This window comes from Schistocerca americana, chromosome 1 (genome assembly GCF_021461395.2).
Source record: "Schistocerca americana isolate TAMUIC-IGC-003095 chromosome 1, iqSchAmer2.1, whole genome shotgun sequence".
NCBI classification, from domain to species: domain Eukaryota; kingdom Metazoa; phylum Arthropoda; class Insecta; order Orthoptera; family Acrididae; genus Schistocerca; species Schistocerca americana.
This window is the reverse complement of record NC_060119.1, coordinates 479,068,555-479,081,133: the sequence shown is the minus strand read 5'-3', so window position 1 is coordinate 479,081,133 and position 12,579 is coordinate 479,068,555. Positions and strand designations below refer to the sequence as shown.

The window sequence follows — 12,579 nt, the reverse complement described above, 5'->3', positions numbered from 1 at the left end:
AAATGCATCTATTGATAAAAGTACAGGTTTTCGCAGTTTTAAGTTCTTTATGATTCGTATGTGCAATTAAAGAGAAGTAAAATTGTTATTGTGATACTTTTAATACAGAATTATTTCATAGTAATTGACTTTATCTGTAATAATTGTCAGGATTGACTATATCCGAAATAATTGTCAGTATGTTCGCATATACACATGAGATATAAATAACGAAGAACAGCTGCTGCTGGAACGTTGTACTTACTACCTACACATATTTGCCCCTCCTTAACAGGCACGTAGAAAAATATACAGTATTTTGTTCTATTTGCCTTTACATCCTATTGGATTCATTTGACATTAATTGATGAGGGATAATAATAAATAATATATACAGAATATTGATATTTATGGCCTTGTGGTTCAGCAGACAATTTATGAAACCAAGTTGAACTGGTGTTTAAGAGAATATGCATACCAGACTGGATTCACATTTTCAACAAAACATAAATAATACATTTGGGAACTTTTATTTACAAAATTTAACCATCCACTGTATTTAACCCAGTCTATGAAGTCGAATTCGATTTTTTTCCATGATTTCCCACAGTGAATTTTCGAATTTTGTTGAGAACTTTAAGCAGCAGCTCCTTTTGTTTTAATCAGTTGTATGTACAGGTAGGAACATGTTAATCCAATGGTTTTTGCTCTTAGGCATTTATATTAAAAAAACACAAAGAAATGATCATGTTAAGTATTCTTAATATTTTTAATTAGCATTACCTATTTACTAAAGCACAGTTTCTGCCTATCACTTGTACCTGGGCCATAGTCTATCAACAGTAATATCTTTTACATTCGGCCTTGTTACTGTCTCACACAAGCTGTGTGTGATTCATGTCATAGTCTGCATGTATTTCAAAGGTTCTTGAATTCTGGTAGTTGCCGTGTTCCAAGGACACTATCTTTCATGCAAGAGCTGTGATTTAATTTCCTGTTTATTGCAACTTCGTCTATGATTTCCTATATATGTGTGCCTCTCCCTTCTTGACCAAGTATTACTTACCTTCCTTCTCTACTCAGAAATACGTTATTCAGTTTCGTAAAACTAGAGCTGCTAAAGAGTAGGCCTTGACCTAGCCGGTTACATGCCTGTTGTTTTAAATAGTAGTATATATGTAAAACCAACAAGGTCTCAGAGTTTGTTATTGCGTCTGTGTGTTGTAGCACCTTAGGAAGAGCGACTTTATAAATTGGTTGGTTTTTGGAATGCAACCATTTTCTTTGTTGTTATTTTGTTTGTTTTGTCTTATGTTTTAAGACTTTTTTTACAGATAGTATTTTCCATACCAGACTGTATTTCTGCTTATTGCCAGCTTGCTATTTTTTTAGAGGACTGGGACAGTGCTGTTACACAAAAATTGTGTGGTAGGACTTGTACACCAAGTGTTCCGAACGATCTTAATTATGTGTGTAGAAAGCATATCTATTCCAGGAATTGAGGACATTAACAATTTTTGCTTGTTATCGACATTGATACTGGTAACATATTGGTCCCAGGGTGCTCAGAACTTTTGAGAGTATTCCTGTTTCAAGTTTGAAGTTGGAGAACAAATGACAAGGGAAATAATTTTTTTATGTGATGTAATTACAAATTAACGATTTTGCATTTTTCGTTTACTTGTACTGTGAAACATTGCTTCTTGCCAAATTTCATGATTATAGGTCAATGGGAAGTAACCTGTAGATTTTGATAAGTGAATTTTCGTGTATCAAAATATTCTACATAACTAGGCATATGTTTTGATTGAATTGACTTAGAAGCTTAAAGTTTTTACATTACCAAGGGACCTTAGATGTTAATATGTGACGTGTGTGACCTTTATACACCTACTTGTTCCTGATAAAAAGGGTTCTTGGCTGTCAGATGGATGCACAGACATAGAGACAACAAAGTGATCCAGTACAGGTTCCATTTTTGCAGATTGAGGCACAGACCCCTAAAAAGAAATAAACATTTTTTCAAATATTACTAGAAATTGAGAGGATATAAAACACAGACTGTTAGTGGCAAGAAAAGCATTTCTGAAGAAGAGAAATTTGTGACATCAAATATAAATCTTAAGTGTTAGGAGTCTTTTCTGAAGATATTTGTCTGGAGTGTAACCATATATGGAAGTGAAACATGGACAATAAACAGCTTAGACAAAAAGAGAATACAAAATTTTGAAATGTGGTGTACAGAGGAATGTTGAAGGTTATGTGGGTTGAGGATGTAACCAATGTGGGGGTACTGAATAGAATTGGCAAAATAAGAAATTTGTGGCACAACTTGACCAAAAGAAGGCGGTTGAGAAGACACATTCTGCGACATCAAGGGATCTCCAGTTTGCTATTGGAGGGAAGTGTGTGGAGGAGTTAAAAATCATAGAGGGGGACCAAGAGATAAATGCAGTAAGCAGATTCAGAAGGCTGTCGGTTGCAGTAGTTATTCAGAGGTGAAGAGGCTCACATGGGATGGAGTTGCATGGAGAGCTGCATCAAACCGGACTTCGAACTGAAAATTACAATAACTAGAAATACACATTAGATTATGTTAGAAATAACTTTATCACTTACATTGTCTTTTAACTTACCTACTAATTATTTTTTTAGTCTTCATTCTTTGTCTCTCATCTTAATCTGTGACTTTTTCCATATTACACCTTTTTATGACATTTCATTTAGTGTTTTACATTTTATCCTGTACGTGATATGTTGCGTTTCCTATCCTTACTTTTGTCCTGTGATGGAAAGTATACTTAAAAATTGAAATATCTCATGCCTACCACTCAGTGGTGGATATAGAAAAACCTCAAGGAGGAGTGCTAAAGATATCTTGAGCTACCTTTACTTTTGCTGTAGTAAAAAATAATCAAGTCACATGCAAAGTAGTGTTATTTAAACTACTTATACACATGTAAAAGATGATGCCATCCTATGATATAAAAAAGTTACAATTGTGGTTCTCTTCCTTAAATGATAAATTCTACGTGCCTATTCTTCCCGGCAAATTGGTTAATTACATCGTCTATAGGACAATCAATGTCAGGGTGGGTGTTCAACAGAACTAAGCCATTAAGTCGACCCTCCTTTATGTTGACCTCGGCCATGTCTTCGTATGCCGCAATGTTGAAAAACTTCTTTCTACTGTAGCAATAGATGCAGGCAGACAAGTGGACTCGCGTGCTACATAGAAAAGTACAGCTACTTGATAACTTGATTCAGTCAAGTTTACTAAAAGAAACGAACAAATAGTGTGCAGGCTGACTGGCGGGGACGGCGTGGGTGGGCCCACAAGAGGGGGGGGGGGGGGGTGCTCCTCGTATGTATCCGTGGCTGCTACCACCTTTATTGGAGTTCTCAGTGTTCTACCAACCTGTGGTTTGGAATTTTGTGATCATTTTATGCACAGTGACACTTGTCATAGGACCTTTTCTCATTTGAATACCCTTCCTGTGGTGCTAGGATGGTAAAGCTGCAGTAGCATATTCTTCATTCTGACAGTAAAAATTTAGCAACAGTGCCTCGTCTGGTAAAGTCAACATGCCACAATTGCTGACACATTGACCCTCTCACTTTTGAGGAAGGTATTTATGTAGATATTTATGACTGCTGTATCAAAAACAGTGGTGCCTGTACTTTCAGACATCTGAAACAGACCCCATATAATATGACTCCTCCGCTCACTGCAGCTCATTTTATACATGATTCTCATGTGGCGTCATTGCTGTGTTCCTGTCCAGTGCCATCTGTTGGTGAGTTTTTGCACTTATTTGTGATTTCGATTAAACCTGAGGTCTTTTCGGGCATGTGTGTCAATTTTTACCCCTCTATCTACATTATTCCATGAATTCTCGTATTTTCAAATGTTAACAAACTAACGGGTCACCATGCTTTAAATGAAGAATGTATTTTACTTATGTTTGAGCCTGTTATACTTGTATTGAAGTATAGTGCACTTTTCTTTTGTCTTGCAAGTGCCACTTGGTGGTTGATGGACAATTTGATTTTTCACTTGTTCACACCCTCCCCCCCCCCCCTCCCCCTCCCCAACCAGTATTGATTCTTCAAGTTTTGTTATTTAAGTCTTGTACATCTGTATACTGTACCTTTTTTCATCAGTTAGTGAGCACATCTTCCTAGTAATTTGTGTCCTGTTTTTATTCCTTTTTTCTCTTATCACAGATCTGATGATGACACTCAGTCAAAATACGTCATCCATTTGAAGAAATAAAATGCGATCTAGACAGACAGTCTTTGTAGAAGAGTTTCTATCAGGGAATTTGCATTGTTGCAATAAAAACAAAGTGGATTACTTTGGAAGATTGACCAGTTTTGATATTCAGATCACACATTGAAACAAGAAGTGTGTTTTACCCCTTCACATTATATATACAAGATGTATTGGTACATATGATATTATTTCAGCAAAAATATTTCACAGTGTACTATATAAAAAAAACATACTTTAAATATATGGAGAAAACCAAATAAAATGGGGAGGTTGCTGGCTGACATTGTATGAACATAGTTTTTATTTGGAAATCTGTAGCTCTCTAGTAGCCTCTTTCCTCAGTAACAGTCATTGGTCTGTGTAGCCATCTGCAGACCACAATATCTTCTTTTATTTACTAACCAAATATGTTTGAGTGCAGTAGATTTATTTTAATTTTGTATTAAGGAGGCTTGGATTGGAATGGGCTGTTTTTTTAGATTAGAAGGTCTCTGAAAAGTACAAATGGGTTTATTTCTAAAGAGTGCAGGTCAAACACAGCATGAGGGTAGGCCTAGGGAATATTGGTATTGTAGTTTTAAGTTCTTGAAGCTCCATTAGGAAGGTACGAGAACTCAGTCCTCATAGGCAGCACCTGGAGAAATCATTATAGGTAATGAAATCAGGCTAAAGCCAGAGATACATTAACCAAGGACCTAACAGCATTCAGAAAGCATAGATTAAATTCAGTTGGTGATAGTGCATTCGTTTCCATTAGAAGTAGTTTATCTTGTAGCAGAATTGAAGTAGCTAGATGCTGTTTGTTAATATGGGTAGAGATTATACTTTACAACCAGAATAAACTGATAATTGATTCTTTTTACCAAACCCCCAGCTTAGATGATGTAGTTTCTTAATCATCATCATCATCACCACCACCATCCTCAGTATTCTGCCAAAAGGCAGGTTTTCACATGGTAGTTCTCTAGGCTGTCCGGTCTTCTGCCATCCTCTTCAGGTCTGCATAATTTCCTCTTCCCCGTATGTCGTCTATCATCTTGTATCTTCTTCCTCCTCTCAGTCTTCTCCCATAAACGAATCCTTCCATAGCGTCTGCTAGCAAGCACTCCCTTCTCAATGAATGTCCCGACCAGTTCTTTTTCCTTTCTTTTACAACCTTGAGCAGACATCTCTCACCAACCCTTTCCAATACTCTTTCATTACTCACTCTTTCCATCCAGCTTATTCTCTCAATTCTCCTCCACATCTTTCTTAAGGCTTCAAATAAAATTTGAGTTTAATTTCAATAGGCACAGGACTCATACAATTGAGGTTGGTGGTCATTCCAATCCATCCACAATAAATGGATGAAAATAGATGTTTAAAGTCAGTGGTGGGCATGAAACGTTGTCTAAAATTGTTCTAAATGCTTTCTTTGTAAATTATTTCGACCAGTTCTATATCTACATCCATACTCTGCAAGCCACCTGACGGTGTGTGGCAGAGGGTACCTTGAGTACCTCTATCGGTTCTCCCTTCTATTCCAGTCTTGTGTTGTTCATGGAAAGAAGGATTGTCGGTATGCTTCTGTGTGGGCTCTAATCTCTCTGATTTTATCCTCATGGTCTCTTCACGAGTTATACATAGGAGGGAGCAATATACTGCTTGACTCTTCGGTGAAGGTATGTTCTCGAAACTTTTAACAAAAGCCCGTACCGAGCTACTAAGCATCTCTCCTGCAGAGTCTTCCACTGGAGTTTATCTATCATCTCTGTAACGCTTTCGCGATTACTAAATGATCCTGTAACAAAGCGCACTGCTCTCCGTTGGATCTTCTCTATCTCTTCTATCAACCCTATCTGGTACGGATCCCTCACTGCTGAGCAATATTCAAGCAGTGGGGGAACAAGCGTACTGTAACCTACTTCCTTTGTTTTCGGATTGCATTTCCTTAGGATTCTTCCAATGAATCTCAGTCTGGCATCTTCTTTACCGACGATCAACTTTATATGATCATTCCATTTTAAATCACTCCTAATGCCTACTCCCAGATAATTTATGGAATTAACTGCTTCCGGTTGCTGACCTGCTATTTTGTAGCTAAATGATAAGGGATCTATCTTTCTATGTATTCGCAGCACATTACACTTGTCTACAATGAGATTCAATTGCCGTTCCCTGCACCATGCGTCAATTCACTGCAGATCCTCGTGCATTTCAGTACAATTTTCCATTGTTACAATGTCACAATACACCACAGCATCATCTGCAAAAGGCCTCAGTGAACTTCCGATGTCATCCACAAGGTCATTTATGTACACTCCTGGAAATTGAAATAAGAACACTGTGAATTCATTTTCCCAGGAAGGGGAAACTTTATTGACACATTCCTGGGGTCAGATACATCACATGATCACACTGACAGAACCACAGGCACATAGACACAGGCAACAGAGCATGCACAATGTCGGCACTAGTACAGTGTACATCCACCTTTCGCAGCAATGCAGGCTGCTGTTCTCCCATGGAGACGATCGTAGAGATGCTGGATGTAGTCCTGTGGAACGGCTTGCCATGCCATTTCCACCTGGCGCCTCAGTTGGACCAGCGTTCGTGCTGGACGTGCAGACCGCGTGAGACGACGCTTCATCCAGTCCCAAACAAGCTCAATGGGGGACAGATCAGGAGATCTTGCTGGCCAGGGTAGTTGACTTACACCTTCTAGAGCACGTTGGGTGGCACGGGATACATGCGGACGTGCATTGTCCTGTTGGAACAGCAAGTTCCCTTGCCGGTCTAGGAATGGTAGAACGATGGGTTCGATGACGGTTTGGATGTACCGTGCACTATTCAGTGTCCCCTCGACGATCACCAGTGGTGTACGGCCAGTGTAGGAGATCGCTCCCCACACCATGATGCCGGGTGTTGGCCCTGTGTGCCTCGGTCGTATGCAGTCCTGATTGTGGCGCTCACCTGCACGGCGCCAAACACGCATACGACCATTATTGGCACCAAGGCAGAAGCGACTCTCATCGCTGAAGACGACACGTCTCCATTCGTCCCTCCATTCACGCCTGTCGCGACACCACTGGAGGCGGGCTGCACGATGTTGGGGCGTGAGCGGAAGATGGCCTAACGGTGTGCGGGACTGTAGCCCAGCTTCATGGAGACGGTTGCGAATGGTCCTCGCCGATACCCCAGGAGCAACAGTGTCCCTAATTTGCTGGGAAGTGGCGGTGCGGTCCCCTACGGCACTGCGTAGGATCCTACGGTCTTGGCGTGCATCCGTGCGTCGCTGCGGTCCGGTCCCAGGTCGACGGGCACGTGCACCTTCCGCCGACCACTGGCGACAACATCGATGTACTGTGGAGACCTCACGCCCCACGTGTTGAGCAATTCGGCGGTACGTCCACCCGGCCTCCCGCATGCCCACTATACGCCCTCGCTCAAAGTCCGTCAACTGCACATACGGTTCACGTCCACGCTGTCGCGGCGTGCTACCAGTGTTAAAGACTGCGATGGAGCTCCGTATGCCACGGCAAACTGGCTGACACTGACGGCGGCGGTGCACAAATGCTGCGCAGCTAGCGCCATTCGACGGCCAACACCGCGGTTCCTGGTGTGTCCGCTGTGCCGTGCGTGTGATCATTGCTTGTACAGCCCTCTCGCAGTGTCCGGAGCAAGTATGGTGGGTCTGACACACCGGAGTCAATGTGTTCTTTTTTCCATTTCCAGGAGTGTATATTGTGAATAGCAACGGTCCTATGACACTCCCCTGCAGCACACCTGAAGTCACTCTTACTTCGGAAGACTTCTCTCCATTGAGAATGACATGCTGCGTTCTGTTGTCGAGGAACTCTTCAATCCAATCACACAATTGGTCTGATAGTCCATATGCTCTTACTTTGTTCATTAAACGACTGTGGGGAACTGTATCGAACGCCTTGTGGAAGTCAAGAAACACGGCATCTACCTGTGAACCCGTGTCTATGGCCCTCTGAGTCTCGTGGACGAATAGCGCAAGCTAGGCTTCACACAATCGTCTTTTTCAAAACCCATGCTGATTCCTACAGAGTAGATTTCTAGTCTCCAGAAAAGTCATTATACTCGAACATAATACGTGTTCCAAAATCTACAACTGATCGACATTAGAGATATAGGTCTATAGTTCTATAGTTCTGCACATCTGTTCGACGTCCCTTCTTGAAAACGGGGATGACCTGTGCCCTTTTCCAATCCTTTGGAACGCTACGCTCTTCTAGAGACCTACAGTACACCGCTGCAAGAAGGGGGGCAAGTTCCTTCGCATACTCTGTGTAAAATCGAACTGGTATCCCATCAGGTCCAGCGGCCTTTCCTCTTTTGAGCGATTTTAATTGTTTCTCTATCCCTCTGGCGTCTATTTTGATATCTACCATTTTGTCATCTGTGTGACAATCTAGAGAAGGAACTACAGTGCAGTCTTCCTCTGTGAAACAGCTTTGGAAAAGAGACATTTACTATTTCGGCCTTTAGTCTGTCATCCTCTGTTTCAGTACCATTTTGGTCACAGAGTGTCTGGACATTTTGTTTTGATCCACCTACCGCTTTGACATAAGACCAAAATTTCTTAGGATTTTCTGCCAATTCAGTACATAGAACTTTACTTTCAAATTCATTGAACACCTCTCGCATAACCCCCCTCACACTACGTTTCACTTCGCGTAATTTTTGTTTGTCTGCAAGGCTTTGGCTATGTTTATGTTTGCTGTGAAGTTCCCTTTGCTTCCGCAGCAGTTTTCTAATTCGGTTGTTGTACCACGGTGGCTCTTTTCCATCTCATCTAACGCATATTGTACGATGGTTTTGAACTTTGTCCACTGATCCTCAACACTATCTGTATTTGAGACAAAACTTTTGTGTTGAGCCATCAGGTACCCTGAAATCAGCTTTTTCTCACTTTTGCTAAACAGAAAAATCTTCCTACCTTTTTTAATATTTCTATTTACGGCTGAAATCATTGATGCAGTAACAGCTTTGTGATCGCTGATTCCCTGTTATGTGGTTACTGTTTCAAATAGTTCAGGTCTGTTTGTCACCAGAAGGTCTAATATGTTATTGCCACGAGTCGGTTCTCTGTTTAACTGCTCAAGGTAGTTTTCAGATAAAGCACTTAAAAAAATTTCACTGGATTCTTTGTCCCTGCCACCCATTATGAGCGTTTGAGTCTCCCAGTCTATATCCGGCAAATTAAAATCTCCACCTAGAACTATAACATGGTGGGGAAATCTACTCGAAATATTTTCCAAATTATCCTTAAAGTGCTCAGCTACAACAGCTGCTGACCCAGGGGGCCTATAGAGACCTCCAATTGCCACGTCTGAGCCTACTTTAACCGTGACCTTCACCCAAATTATTTCACATTTCGGATCTCCGTCAATTTCCTTCGATACTATTGCACTTCTTATCGCTATAAACACGCCTCCCCCTTCACTGTCCAGCCTGTCTCTGCGGTATACATTCCAATCTGAGTTTAGGATTTCATTACTGTTTACGTCTGGTTTCAGCCAACTTTCTGTCCCTAGTACTATATGGGCATTGTGACCGTTTATTAATGAGAGCAGTTCTGGGACCTTCTTATAGACGCTCCTGCAGTTTACTATTAGCACATTAATATTGTTGTTCCCTGTTGCATTTTGCCTACTCCTACCTTGCCGCGTCTCAGGAGGCGTCTTGTCGGGCCTAACCTAAAAAAAACCTCATGTGCACTCCATATGTACTCCGCTACCCTTGTAGCCACTTCCGGTGTGTAGTGCACGCCTGACCTATTCAGGGGGTCCCTAAATTTCTCCACCCGATAGCGGAGGTCAAGAAATTTGACCCCAGATCTCCACAGAATCGTCTGAGCCTCTGGTTTAAGCCTTCTACTCGGCTCCAAACCAGAGGACCGCGATCGGTTCTGGGAACGATACTACAAATAGTTGACTCAGATTCCACCCAGCGAGCGAGGCTTTCCGCCTTCACCAATTCTGCCAACCGCTTGTACGAACTGAGGATGACCTCTGAACCCAGACGGCAGGAGTCATTGGTGCCGACATGAGCAACAATTTGCAGTCGGGTGCACCCAGTGCTCTCTATCGCCGCTGGCAGGGCGTCCTCCACATCTCAGATGAGACCCCCCCGGCAAGCAGACAGAGTGAACACTGGCCTTCTTCCCCGACCTTTCCGCTATTTCCCTAAGGGGCTCCATCACCCGCCTAACGTTGGAGCCCCCAATAACTAATAAACCCTCCCCCCGTGTGCCTGCTCGGACCTTGCTGAAGGAGTGGCCACATGTCCACTCAAAGGCAGAGCGGGCGATGCCACATGGCTAGCCTCCACATTGACCCTCCGCCTCATGCGCCGCGAACGCTGCTAAACCCGCCACTCCTCTTGGGGAGAGGGTGGCCCAACCGTGCCCGGTACCCACGAAGATGTCTTGACAGCAGGGTCAGTGGGTGAAGCATGTAACACCTGGGGTGTACCATGTGACGCATCAGACTCCCCACTGCCGCTACACTCTGAGGCAGCAGCCTGAAGACTGCCGACCGTGGCCATCAACACGTTCAGCTGTTCGCGAACAGTGGCCAGCTCCTCCTGCATCCCTAGACAGCAGTCACACATTCTATCCATCCTAAGAAATCACCAATTTACTGTAGAGAGTTAATCAACTTTTAACTAGACTGCTAATTCACTAAAGGCAGCTGATTGTTGACTAAACTGTGGTTGCTAGACACTTCTTGTAGAAAACAATGAAAATAGCACTACCTGTCTCTGGACTGTATTGAAAACAAACACTAGCACTACTGGCACTATGGTTGACTAAAGGGACTCTCTCTGACTGTATTCAAAACAAACACGAAATCTATGGAACACTATTACTAGCACTTGACAATTAAAGCTTCCTAAAAGCAAAAACACACGGAAGAAGTAGTTCAGGAACCTAAATGAAATATAAATGGTTGTGTGGCAACTTGCTACACCTGCTAGCCACAAACAATCCTGAGCAAGTAGAGAGTGTTAGTTAGTTAGTTAGTTAGCTACATGTTCCATAGATCATTTGAATGATTTTTTTATCGAAATGTTGTGGATTGAGTCACTTCACAGTATATTTATACGTGATTATCGTTAACATGAAGGAAATCACAATTTTTTAGTCCTGCATATGCAGTTACACTAAACAGTTTTTTATACAGTCTGCCATGTTGAACACAGGAACCAGTGACCACAAGGTCGCTGTAGTGAGACTAAATACCATAATATTTGAGTCCATCAAAAATAAGCAGGAAATATATCCACGTCAAGAAACAGAAAAAATATGAAGAGACAGTCACAACTTCTTCCAGACTATGTAAGCGTAAACCAGATGTAGCTTAAATTAAAAGGAATAGTATTAACGGCAGCTGAGAGTTCCATACTAAGTGAATTATGCAATTGCTGAAACTAAGTGAATTCGAAAGAGACAAAACAGATCCCCCATGGTACACTCAACAGGTCAGGATCTGTTAGAGAAGCAATGAAAATAAGCGTGCCAGATTCAAAACTGTGCAAGATCTTCAAGATTGCCAATGTTTTACATAATCTCGGAAATTTAGCACTAGCTTCAAAGTGAAATGCATTTAATGATTTGGACTAAAACACCCTGTTTTAAAATCTTGCAGAAAATACTGAGAGAGTTTGATTATATGTAAAGTATTCCAATAGCAAGACACAATAAATACCTTCGCTGCATGATCTCGACGGTAATGTTACCAGTGACAGTGCCGCTAAAGCACTGAACATGATTTTCCTTAAGTCCCTCACTCAGTTACAGAATTTGAATCGAGAGGAGCTGCCAACATGAATAACTTAGAAGTAAGAGGCATATTTTTAAAGCAAGTACCATTCTGAAATTCCGGCACTGCAGCACCGCAGTTGGCATTTGGTGCTTGCGCTCTGTGTACTACACATTGTTAGTAAGCTACAGGCAGCATTACAGAATCACTCAGGTGTTTAAGTTTGTTTGTGAGTGTTTGAAATGTCTCCTGCGATTGAGAATTCCGCCAACTTATAGGTATGCACCGTGATTTGTTTTCTTAGTGCTAATGGCATGAAAGCACCTTAAGTTCGTTGTCATATCAGTGAAGTGTATGGAGAAAACATTGAGTAATTGGGTGGTATAGAAATGGGTAAGAGCTTTTAAATATGACCGTACAAATGTACATGTTGAGAAATGAAGTGGGCGACCTGCAGTCACTAATGATTATTAGATGCAGAAAATTGATGGAAAAGAGAGAGAATGAACAGTTTAGGATTATTCTGTTAAGTGATGACTTTCTTCAGGTGTT

The 12,579-nt window shown here is 41.7% G+C and overlaps 1 protein-coding gene across 4 annotated transcripts in view; it reads left to right on the top strand.

Moving 5' to 3' along the window:
- LOC124604147 (uncharacterized protein YJR142W) overlaps positions 1-12,579 on the top strand; it is a 271,445-nt gene that overhangs the window by 1,351 nt on the left and 257,515 nt on the right. The window lies entirely within an intron of this gene.